This window comes from Armigeres subalbatus, chromosome 2 (genome assembly GCF_024139115.2).
Source record: "Armigeres subalbatus isolate Guangzhou_Male chromosome 2, GZ_Asu_2, whole genome shotgun sequence".
NCBI lineage: Eukaryota > Metazoa > Arthropoda > Insecta > Diptera > Culicidae > Armigeres > Armigeres subalbatus.
In genome coordinates, this window is record NC_085140.1 from 123,306,409 (window position 1) to 123,318,911 (window position 12,503).

The 12,503-nt window shown below is 40.0% G+C and overlaps 1 pseudogene; it reads right to left on the reverse strand.

Annotated features, from left to right (window-relative positions):
- Nucleotides 1–11,411: 11,411 nt before the first annotated feature.
- Nucleotides 11,412–12,503, reverse strand: part of LOC134209209 (uncharacterized) — a 51,658-nt pseudogene continuing 50,566 nt past the window's right edge.

Sequence of the window (12,503 nt, forward strand, 5' to 3'; positions counted from 1 at the left end):
CGAAAAAGTAGGAGTTGGGTATGCAGACGCGTTGCATTTATAAGTGCGACCAACTCCAAATACGGGGAGTACGGAGCTAACTCGAGGAGAGTGCGCGCATGGTCCCTACACCACAGCGCCCGGCAAAGGCGATGGCCGGGCCACGGGAAGATTTCTCCCGTCCGATATGCTCGGAAAGGGCCATCATAGTCGTCGCCGAGAAACGCAAAATGCAAAATGCGCTGCTGTGGCTGTGCCTTCTGCAGTTGCAGCGTCTCAGTGGTTGTGTCGCAGCCATGCGGCGCTTCTGATGTGATAATACTCTCCTTTTTCGGCACCAACGCGGACCCAGATCGAGCTCCATGGCCAAATATTTTGGACAGAAATGTGTGTCGTCGAGTTATAATTTACTGCATTTTTCGAGTGTTACAATTTTGGATGCATAATTTCACGAGTGCGTGGATGTGGGTGAGGAAAGTTGTCCTTGAACATGCATTTTTCTGCCATAAAAGGATCACAAATTTGAACTGTCGAGCGGGGCTGAAGCATCGGAAGATCTCACCGTGCGTGCATTTCACTGCGGCCACGGTCGGTGTTATGACGACGGACGCGACGTTGCTTGAAGCAGACCTTCCCACCTTGTGTTCCCATACGAAGCGCTCTGCTAAACAAAACCCAATAACCAGCCTGGCTGCTGTCGGTTGGCAATTGCCAATTTTGGCGCACGCTACAAAAGGATAAATATTTTTACCGCTCATATGTTGTTTGTTTTGCTTTATTGCTTCGTCGGTGGGTCTTTCTCTCGCACTACGTATTTCATGATGCGGTTAGCAACCGCGGCTGATGTTGCTTCTGCTGCTGGCCGGTGTCTGCAGCATCCATCCCACCCCAGCAATAGCAGTGCCGGGCTTAAAGATGTATTACTGAAGAATCTCTCGGCCGAGTTCGAACTTGCCATTTCTCCCACAAACGATGGATGCGCCGGCCGCGATCGAATAATACAATGAGATGAGAAATTATTTGCCTGAACTAATGCATGCGTAGCAGCATCATCGCATATGAGCCTGTGATGATATGCTGGCCTTTGGTCGGGGTAGGGAGCTGGGAAAGGTGGCGCAACTCGTCTCGGGAGGACCAAATTCGGACGCTGCGGGAACTTTTTCCCATCTTCACACGCCGCTCGATTGGTGTTTCCATCTGGGCGCAATACACAGGATTCTGTTTTTACGCGAATTTTTGTTTGTTATGTTTGAAAAGTAAATAAATATATCGAGTTAAATCATGTTGGAAATTATATGGCCTAAATATATCAGCTTTATGAAACATGGAAAACGTTAGCAAATTAGAAATAGCAATCAGACCTATGCGCCGCCACCGCCGGTGGTTTTAGTCACGCTACCGCCGCCGACGATTTTGGGTCGGCGCGCCGCTGATCATAATTTTGCCACTCCGATGGCTAAACGGCCTAACAGTTGAGGTCGAAATACGTATCTGTAAGTATTGCTTTACAACGTGTTTGTAATAGTACTAAACTAGTATCAAAACAGTTCATAGATGTTGTTAACACTACAAGAACCAAGCCAAGATCTGTAACGTAAAGTACCAAACTCGCAAAAAACGTGGAACGGCAACTTTGAGCACCCAGATCTCAGCCGTTTTTTCAACCAAATCTCATGATTTTTTTCACAGAACAATCTGTGGGATGTCAAAAATCGACTACTGAAGACATATTACATTTTCATGTAACGGTCACTGAGAACCAGCCGGATAGTTCCGTTCCACGCTTTTTGCAGCCTGTGGCCATCCAGCATGTTGCATGCACTGCTTGTATGCAAAATTATGTGGAGCAGAAGAAACATTTGGATGAATCATACACGGGTAAAAATCCGTAACCAAATTCATGACTAAAAAGTCATGATTTCATAAAACTGGTTGGTTCATGATATCATGACTACAATTCATGATATAATGACCCAAACGGCGATTAGCATTATAATTTTTTCTAGAGCTAAGTTCATATGTGCCAGAAGCGTTATCAAAATGCCAGCCGCATTTTCATGATTAGAATATAATGATATTGAGCCATGTTCTCATGACTCTGAGTCATGAAATCATGAAGCTGAGTCATGAAAACTGACGCTGAGTCCTGAAAACATGACTCAGAGTCATGGAATCATGACACAGAGTCATGAAAATATGTCAAAATATCCTAAATCAGCGTTACGCAACCTTGTAAAATTGTTTTTTTTTTTTAATTAAATTTCTGTCAAGGCGTCCCTTGCAGATGTTATAATTTTATAATAAAATAGTTCAATAATTGTAAGATTTAGTCAACAAAAATATTTTGCTATGGACGAAAATATTAATAATTTTGGATCCGTGGTTTTCATCGGGCATAGTGTGCAGAAAACAGTGCAAAAGTGCCTAGAACTATACTGTGGTTAGACTCTTCTGAAAAACTCATCCTCATCCAATCTGGCAGCTGCGAATCAATTCCTGCGGTGTGCGCCGCCTGTGCGATTGATACACGCTGTTCCCCAATCCAACGCAGAACTACGACACTACGCTGTACGTACCCAGGAAGCTGTTTACTTTTTGCAAACGATGATCTTCGTGTTGTAATTTGTTTTGTGTTACGTCCATGATGATCATCCGGCCCGTGCTAAACGCAAGATCTCTACCAGTTGTATATTTTCTACCATTGTATATTTTCCCAAAAGATGTTTTAGTTACAAGATAAAGATTGTCGTTTCGGTTCCCTTTGTGATGCTGTCCGGAACATTTTGGGCACGAAACTGTCAAATCGTGTGGATGTTTCCTTCATTGACATTTAGCGCCGTATCCTCGCCAGCAAAAGATGTTCCGGACAGCGATGATAGACAGCGATGAATCTTTATCTTGTAACTAAAACATCTATTATTTTCCGCAATATTTTCCTGCTTCACTTTGTGGCTGAAGGATTGATTTATCATCAATTCCCCAACCTCATCATAATATCTGTGGTCTCAAATGCACTCAATTTTCAATTAAAACTGGATCAGAAGATGGAGTCGCTGCTAGAAAACCGCCCAATGAGTCAGAACTAGTGGACGTGTTTGCCATCAGAAATGCTTGAAAAAAATCCGTACTTCTCTGTTATGCCATTTCAACTAATGATTCTATTCTGAGATTTGAACTGACACTCTGGAATCATAACTGACGGATACCGGATACATGAATTATGTTTCTGCGATCATGACCTTAGTTCATGGTTCAAGTGTGTATGCGTCATGATATCATGACCCAAATTTCCACTTTTCGTCAAATTCATTGGAACCATAAATTACAGATTCCAGATTCATGAATTATGATTCTGTTTTCATGACTTCAGGTCATGGTCCCGGAGTCCACACTTCATGATATCAGGACTCAGTTTGCCACATTTCGTCATAAAATATCGAAAACGTAACGCCAAGCTTGCGTTACAGCAAAATGAGTCATGATTTCATGACCTTTTTTCATGGTGTATTTGCATAACATAAAAACATACATTTTTCTTGAAATCATGACTCATTTTGGCACTTTTTGGTTCCGGATTTTTTCCCGTGTAGTTCAGCCATGAAAATCTGAAGATTATTTTGTGATTTCAAAGAATATGCGGAAGCTAAAATGCCGAAAAATTCAATCCAGAATCCTTCCAAAACAAATCCTAATGCGTTTCTAAAAGTATGGCGATTCTAGAGGTTCAATCCAAAGATCGTGACGAAGGGAGGCGGCGGTTTGAATATTGCTAATATCCGCATGATATACGTTATGGATCTTTCTTTATTTAGCAGAACAGAACAATTTTTTTTATGAGTACTATTATAGCAGAGTATTATAGCAAAAACCGACAAAAAAAGTGAATAAAATCTTTTACAGTCGACTCTCTACAACTCGATGTTCTGTATCTCGATATCTCTCCCTATGTCGATGGTTTCCTCGGTCCCTACAAACTACATATATTTGGGCACTCTACATCTCGATAACCTCCCTATCTCGATATCTCTCTATCTCGATGTGTTCTGATCATGTTTTGCTCTGGATTCACTCTCCTTATGTCGATATGTTCAAATTTTTAGGCTACTAGACTATCTGTGGACAATAACAAACATATCAACAACATGGTATGACATTTGTTTTGTTGTCATTTTTCATAGCAACGATCTTTTGACGTAGGACTTACGTCTCTCTTTACTATACCGGGTGTCATTTCAAAACATTCAAATCGACCGCGTTACGCTGTGTTGAAAGATTTTAAACGTTAATAGCTTTCGTCTCAGTGGACGAATTTCTACGGTAAGCCCCTCAATCGACAGATTTCAAGTATGCCTTCCATGTCCATGCTTGATAAGACCCGAAAAACTTGTTTCAATAGACATGAAACTGTTTTCAATGAAAAACATTGAGATCAAGGGAACCTATAAATATGGGTACCGCATAATTCTTGCATCATTCCATTACCACGTTCTGATTGGTGCAGACACCAGCGAATGAGCAGTCGCTGGGTCTGCCGAGAAGCCATAAAATAGCGCAACGCGATTTTTTCTTTTCATTCTGACCGGGACAAGCGAAGCAACCGCATCATAGATTGAACAGCACTCACACTTTTTAGCAGGGAATGAAGTCTGCACCGACCGCTTTTTCTGCTCGACGCCACCATCATCAGACGAAACCTAGCCAGTACAGCAGCAATCCACCCTACAGACCCGACAAAGCAGCAATGCTGAGCAGATACCGGCAGCAACAGCAGAGTCGAGCCGAGACCGGCCGGCATCGGTGCTGAGCCAAGACAGGCTGAAGAAAAGCCACATGATGCAGCATGTATGTCCAAAAAACAAACGGTTCTTCAGAGAGCCATTTCAATGCTTTCAATACCCTTCGGGATAGAAATTGTACTTGGGTGCCAAATCCAATATTCTAGAGATAAAATTTTATGCGTGATTTTCATAAATAGCGTCAAAACTAACAGTGGATAATTTTTCTGATTTAACCGCGAAGTGGACGAAGGACTTCGCTTGACCATGCCTTTAAAGATTCATAAGATGTCCAAATCTCTCACATAATCTTATTTGGATAAAAAAACACCAATAACAGCTCAAACATTAATAAACTATCAATCGATTTTTCATCAAATGCTGGATTTTTTGGCATTGATAAAAAAAAATATGTAGATAAACATTGTTTGATACTGACCGCACACAAAGCGAACGTGACTATGATCGTCCAATGTTACCAATTCTAAATCTTATCACCCGAAATCCCATGTCCGGGTGTTTCCTTCCTTCTACTACTAACAATGTTGTCTCAGAAAGGAACACGTACTTCCCACCTGAACTGCAATTCTAAGCTCGCTTGCCCGGCTTATTGGCCTATATCTAGCGAAAAGTCCCGTTAGGAAATAGACGCCAGCAGCGAGCAACAAGCGTAAAAAAGAAGATGCCCTTCTCGAACGCGTTGATGATGATGACGCTTTGGCTGACAAAGAAGCGGGATACAAGACACTAGCTGATTGGCCCACCAATTGGGAAGCCGAGAAGATTCAAAATAAGGTATAAAAGAAAAGTGCATTCGCTCGCAGAGCATTCAGTCTTTTTTATACCATCACTAGAAATTCGCGGTTACTTGAAAAGATCCTTTTCTTATTTTTGCACTTAGCCAAAGCAAACAGCCTTTTTCAAGGCTCTAAGAGTTAAAAATAATGTTCTCCTTCAGTCGCTATCGCACGGATTAGAAGGCTCTTCAATGCAGTGGAAGGGCTGAGGTACAGTCTACATCCCCTGCTGAGCCAACTTGTGGTTTATTTCAGGCAGTCCTTCAGTGGGAAGGTTGCCACTGTCGAGGATAATATTTCGTGACCGGACAGATACTTCCTGATTTTTTTTTGGTGATTTTTGTTCGAGGTAGATTTGATTTCTGTGTCGGTTTGATGAGAAGATTTTGCCAAAGAATGGTATGCAACGCCGATTATTTATCCAAAATAGTTGATGTGAGAAATTTGGACATATTATGTATCTTAAAGGCATGGTCAAGTCAAGTCCTACGTCCACTTAGCGGTTATGTCACAGACATTACCCTCTGTTCGTTTTTCAGATCTAGTACCCATTTCAATTGTCCTTCCATTCCTCGATCTCTCCCTATCTCGATGGTCCTTTCAATATCGAGATGTGGAGAGGCGACTGCATTATAATTGAAATTGAGGAAAGTAGGTACCTACACAATTAGTGCAGCATGCTTTTCAATTTTGCATTGCTTACAGAATCAAAAATCTAATGACAGCCTCACAGTTGAGGTCGGAATACGTATCTGTAAAGATAACAAAACGTAGTGGAATTAAATGGAAAGTATTAAACTCGTCTTAGACAATTGAAGACATTCCACTAAAAGAAATATTTTTTCTGAAAAATAATTGTTTATACCGCTACCATCATTATGCAATTATATTGCAAGGTCTTCTTTAGCCGTGCGGTGAGATGCACAGTTACAAAGCAAGACCATGCTGAGGGTGGTTGAGTTCGATTCCCGGTATGGTCTTGGAAATTTTCTCGACTTTCCTGGGCATAAAAGTATCATCGTGCTAGCCTCATCATTAGGGTGGCTCAAATTAGTATGGGAAAAACTTTGTTCATTTTTTTGATGGGCCGCCCTCTTATTCGGTTCTATTTGATGCCCTGATGCTCTGGACAAAATTTCAGCCAAATCGGTCAACGTTTGGGCGGTGCTAAACTCGTTGGAAGTTTATATGCAAAAAAGTATCCAGAAACATCCAAAAACAGTAAATTGCAGCTGGACTACACAACTTACGATGAAGAGCTATGATACTCATCCAGATCTTGAAGAATTTAATATAGAATGTTATGCTGAAAACCGCGAGAAGATTCGAGTTTGCCCGGCCAAGTTATTAGCATTTCTCTGCAGTGGGGTTTGAGCAAATTTCGTTTCTTTTACCTTTGAAAAGAAATAAATTCACCCCTACAACACTCCAGTAAAATGCTAATATCTTTGCGTAATAAACTCTAATCTTCTCGCGGTTTTCAGCATAACATTCTGTATTTTATTTAACAAGAACTGAATGAGTATCATGGTTCTTGATCGTTAATTGTGGCGTCCAACTGCAAATCACTGTTTTTGGGTGTTTCTGCATACATTTTTCTATATAAACTTCCAACGAGTTTAGCACTGCCCAAACGTTGACCGATTTTGCTGAAATTTTGTCCAGAGCATCAGGGCATCAAATAGAATTGAATAAGAGAACGGCCCATCAAAAAATTTGAAAAAGTGTTTTTTGAACCACCCTACTCATCATATATGAATGCAAAATTGATAAATTTGCTTCGAATCCTTGCATCCAACTGTGAAAGGGCGGATCGAACATCTAACTTCAATCCAACATATCCAAACACGTTCTTAGAGCCTATGAAGAAAATTGTAGAAAAGTAGGTATAGGCAAAAATGTATAATCATCTTCTCTTCTCTCTTCTTGTATTCTTTCTCCTTCTATTCTTCTTTCTTTCTTTCTTTCCTATATATATACAAATGAGTTTACATTTCCTTTGAGGCAATATAACTCACGAATGGATGAACCGATTACTATGATTTATGCACGTCTCGATTCGTTCATCAATGGGCTGTGTGTACATGTAGAAAAAAAAAAGATTTTTCTCGGGGATAGTTCAAAAATCAATAATATGCTAAAAGTTGATGAATTATGAAGAAATTTTAGAGTGCGTTACTGCAATATTTGACATTTACAAAGCAAGCGATTTCGGGCAACGCAAGCACAGCACCAATCTGCTAGTAAAGTATATAATGGAAAAGTATAAATAGCTTGCATATAGACCGCATCACCTTACATTTCCCTCAAGAGTTGTTTACCTCGAGCCACAATAGAGTCCAATAGTTCCTTTCAGGAAGCATCATTTTATGAGCAGAACCAACCTTTGTAATCAATGTAATCGTAACCTTACGTTTAGTAGCATCACTTGAATTCGGAATTCATTCCACCAAAAACTCACTGGATTTTTATTAAATTTTTCTTCGAGATAACCTATCTCAAAGACTCCCCAAAAAACTGAAAACACTGGAAATTTCGGAAAATGTTAAATTAAAAAAGTTTCTACAAGAATTCTCGGAAATCCTGAAGTAATTTTAGAAAATCATTGATATTCATCTTACATGTACCTCTGAGTAAATTCTAAGGGCCGAGGGGTTCCCTCTAGAATTCTGGGGAATTTATTATTTGTTCTGATGATCTGCGGTGGGGGTGTTCCTTTTGAAGTTATGAGAAATTCATTCTATTGAGACAGGAAGGGCTTCCAGTGAAGATAATAAAGAATTTTCCGTTTTTGAAAGGATTCCCATTGAAGAGGATTTTTCAATGATGCTCCTAATACCTAGTAGAATTCTGAAAGGAATTCCTGGGAGATATTGTTTAAGTTTTTTCCACAGGAATTCGTTGATGAATACCTGAAGGAATTCCAGGAAAAATATGTGAATTCCTGCAGCAAATCCAAAAGTAGTTCCAGGAGGATTTCCATGCGAAGTTTCTTCAGGAATTCCTGTAGGAATATTTGGAGAAAGTCCAAGAATAATCCTAGAGCAGTTCCACGAGGAACTCTTAGAGAAATTTAAAGAAGAACAGCTGGAGGATTCTCAGGATGAATTTCCTAAAATTCTACTTGGTGGTCCTCCAGAAATTACTTCTGTAGATGTCATCAAGGAATTCGTCCTGAATTCCTTCAGAGATTCATTCAGACATCCTCCAGAAATGAGTGATGCTGAGTTCCCCCAGGAATTTATTCTGAATTCCTTCAGGAATTCATTCTAAATTCCCCCAATACCCCCCATCAATTCTGAATTCCAACAGGCATGAGTTATTCCAAGAATTCCTGGAGTAACTGGAGATAATTTTCTGGAGAGACTCAAAGATGAACTTTTGAAAAAGCCGGAGACGAGCCAGCCTCGGGCTGAAAGTCTCCTTAATAAAGTCAAAAAAAAAAAAAAAAACTTTTGAAAAACTCCATAAGGAGCTCCACGAGGAATTACTGGATCAAATCCGGGATGAATTGTTGGAGGAACTCCAAAAAGGAACTTTAGGAAGAGTTCCTGAAAGAACTTCAGAAGCAATTCCCGAAAGAGCTTCTAAAAATTAAAGGAGAAATATTTGGAAGAAATTCCAGCCCTAGTAGCACAGTTCAGATCGATTTGGTTGCAGCAACTCCAATGTGACTGGATTTGGTCGCATATGAGTCGCAGTGACTGTTATGTGACAACTGTGGTACTCGGGAAAGAAATCCTAGGGGAACTCCAGAAGTAATTTCTTGAGGAACTCAAGGAGTAATTTCTGGAGGAGCCCCAAGAAGAATTTTCAGAAGGATTCCCGTAAGAATTCCAAAAAGATATCCTGCATAAACGCCAGGTAGAATTTCTGGAGAAACTTCAAGAAAAATTCCCTAAGGAAAACGAAGAAAAGTTTCCGAAGAGACGCTTGGAGGAATCCTTGAAAAAAATCTGAAGAATCTCCAGGAGGAATCCCTGCAGGAACTCTAATAGCAATTCCCGAAGGAACTCCAAAAGTAATTTCTGGAAGAGCTCCATGAGGAAATCCTGGAGAAACTCCTGCAGTAATTTCTGGAGGAGCTGAAAGAAGATTTTTTGAAGAAACTCCAAGAAGGATTCCTGTAGGAATTCCAAAAAGATATCATGGATGAACCCCATTTGCGGAGAAAAATCGAAATACTGGTGCAACTGCGTTTTCACTCGCGAAATTTATCTTTCTCGCATAACATTACGAAATAGTCCACAATTTTTATGAATTTATTCTTCTGCTCTTCCTGATAGCAATAAAAACATGTTTCTATATAATTGAATCATAGGCAATAACAGAACAGTAGAAAAGTGTTAATTATTGATGCTAAGTTCTGTAAATATAAGAAAACCAAATATGAAAACTATATTTAATTATTGGTATTATTGACATATTACGCTAGATCTCGTGATACATCATTCCAAAATTTTGTGTCAATTTTTGTTCAGTGTTCGAGAAACTGTCACACATGTCGTCGTGTAAACAGCAGGAAAGAAATTAAAATCTGAATTACGTTTTTGTTGATAATTGTTTAATAACGTTTGATTTTATTAAAAATGTGTTCCCACGAAAACAGGCAAGTGAACCGAATATTATTTTCCATTTGTTTAACTAACTGGGTGGTACATTTTATATATAGTGACATGAATCCGGATTACGAAGAAGTAGAATTTTTATCCGATCCGGAAAAAGAGGAAAGTTTTCTCGATCCAATGGATTATGATCCGCTCCTGGAAGACGAGGAAAATGCGGTTGATTTATCGTCGATCGAAATAGCGCCTCAAACAAGTGATCTGCGGGGCACTGGGGAAAAGCCAGGGATTTTTTCGTTTAAAGGTGTTTTCTGCCAACGTCATTTCCGCAATCAACTTCGGCCTAAAGAAAACTTCACAATGGAAATTTCTGGTGATACGGTGGAAGAAGTAGTGAAGAATCTTTGGACGGCAGGAAAAGATTTGGCGAAGCGGCTGGTTATTCTTGATGACGCCAATCCCAAGTGGTCGGATAAGGAAAAACCTTCACTCGAGGACGCATCGGCCTTCGTAAAGCTCCAGGATCAAGAAAAGAGGAAAATCTATTGCATATCCGCCCTGACACCGAGACTTTTGCAAAAATGGCGCGGCAAAACATTAAAAGTTTTCGTATACTCTTACTCGGTCAATATCGAAACCAGTGCACAATATCAGCAAGTTATGAAGGAATTGGTCACTCCAAAAAATCATGACAGAGCAGGAGCAAATTCAACGCGGTATAATTCTTCATTGGCAAATGAGTTGCGAGAGAAACATCCGCATTTGGAAGGATTTCACAGCTCATGGATGCTATGGGCCAACTATATTAACTCCGCAGAAGCACACGAACGAGAATCCATGAAAAACGCTGCAAATCCTCCTGTTGACATCTCAAAACATTTCCGTTGGGTGGCAGTTTCAGAAGCAGCTCGTTTGGAATCGGTGCATAAGGGAATGCTAGTTGCTCAAACCGTCAACGATCACTGGACTCGGGAAATGAAAACTATCAAGGATAATGTATCTATGGCTCTTACGTTGTTGCAAGGAGCTATGCAAAGTATCAAGTTGTTGGGAACAAGGTTCACGGTAGGCTCCGAATTGATTACCGCCATGCAATCAGCAGCGCAACCGGAAGAAGCTGAATTGAGCCGAAACCTGGCTTCTCAAGTGACCGATTGTGTCGACGTTGACCACCTCTGACCCAAAAATTTGAACATTTTTATCTCGTAATAATAAAACCACTAAGTTGTTTTTGTGAAACATTTATTTCTTTATAAAACAAATAAACGCAGTAGTTCCGAACTGCAACAATCACATTACTCGGGGACAACATTAAAATCGATACTTTTGGGATTTTGTTGTAAGCCTTTCTCTGGTAAAAAAGTACCACCAGAATAGTAACCACAATGTTTAAAAAGTTCCAAACAAGGATAAACTTTGAATTGATTTATCGTGTCGCAAATTTCATTTAAAATCGGTACATTTTGACTATGGGTTCGTATAAGACTTTTTTTTATCAATCCAAAAACAATTTCCAATGGATTGAAGAAGGGACAGTATGCTGGTAGAAATACTGGCAAAATGCCAATTGATCTAAGGTATTTAATTATATTTGCGTCGCAGTGTATTCTTGCGCCATCCATTACCCATACGGAATGGAATCCTGGATAACTTTGGACCTGGCAATTATGAAGAGCAAAATCTCGACAGCATTGAAAAAATTTTGTTCGGGTGAATGTGCCTTCAGTATAAAAGCTTTCTAAAATTCCATCCATGCCAAGAAAACAAAAAAATGATGATCTAGGTCTCCGGCGAAACTCTCCTCGATAAATAACTTTTTTCTCAATAATACTGTATCCTTTTCGCCTTAGCATATCTCGGTTGTCGAAGCTCACTTCTGATAGAAGAAGCTCTGCCATGTAACGCACAATTTCCGATTCGCGGATTTGAATAGCACGACGCTCGACACATTTCCAACTTCAGTTGGAACAGTTGCTTCGCTTCATCAAAGAAGTATTGGTTGTCGTAAATGCAATTCAACCAGCCAGGTTCGTTTTTCCACACCGATTTTTTTGTATAACTGGGCTCGTTTCTTCCGGCTGATCAACCCGTCTTCAAGAAATTTGCCATAGATTTCAGCCAGCTTTTTCTTACTGATTCCGAGAAAGAAGTGTCCATACAAGGCATGGTAGATCGTATTAGCACTTGCGTGGTGTCGATGAACGTTTTAGATAATGATACTTGATAAGAAAATTATTTTGAGCTTTTTAGTGGAATGTCTTCACTTGTCATAAGACGAGTTAATACAATCCCATTGAATTCCACCACTTAATTGTATCTTGACAGATACGTATTTCGACCTCAACAGTAAGGCCGTCTTCAGTGTCTCGACTTGAAGAAAATGATCG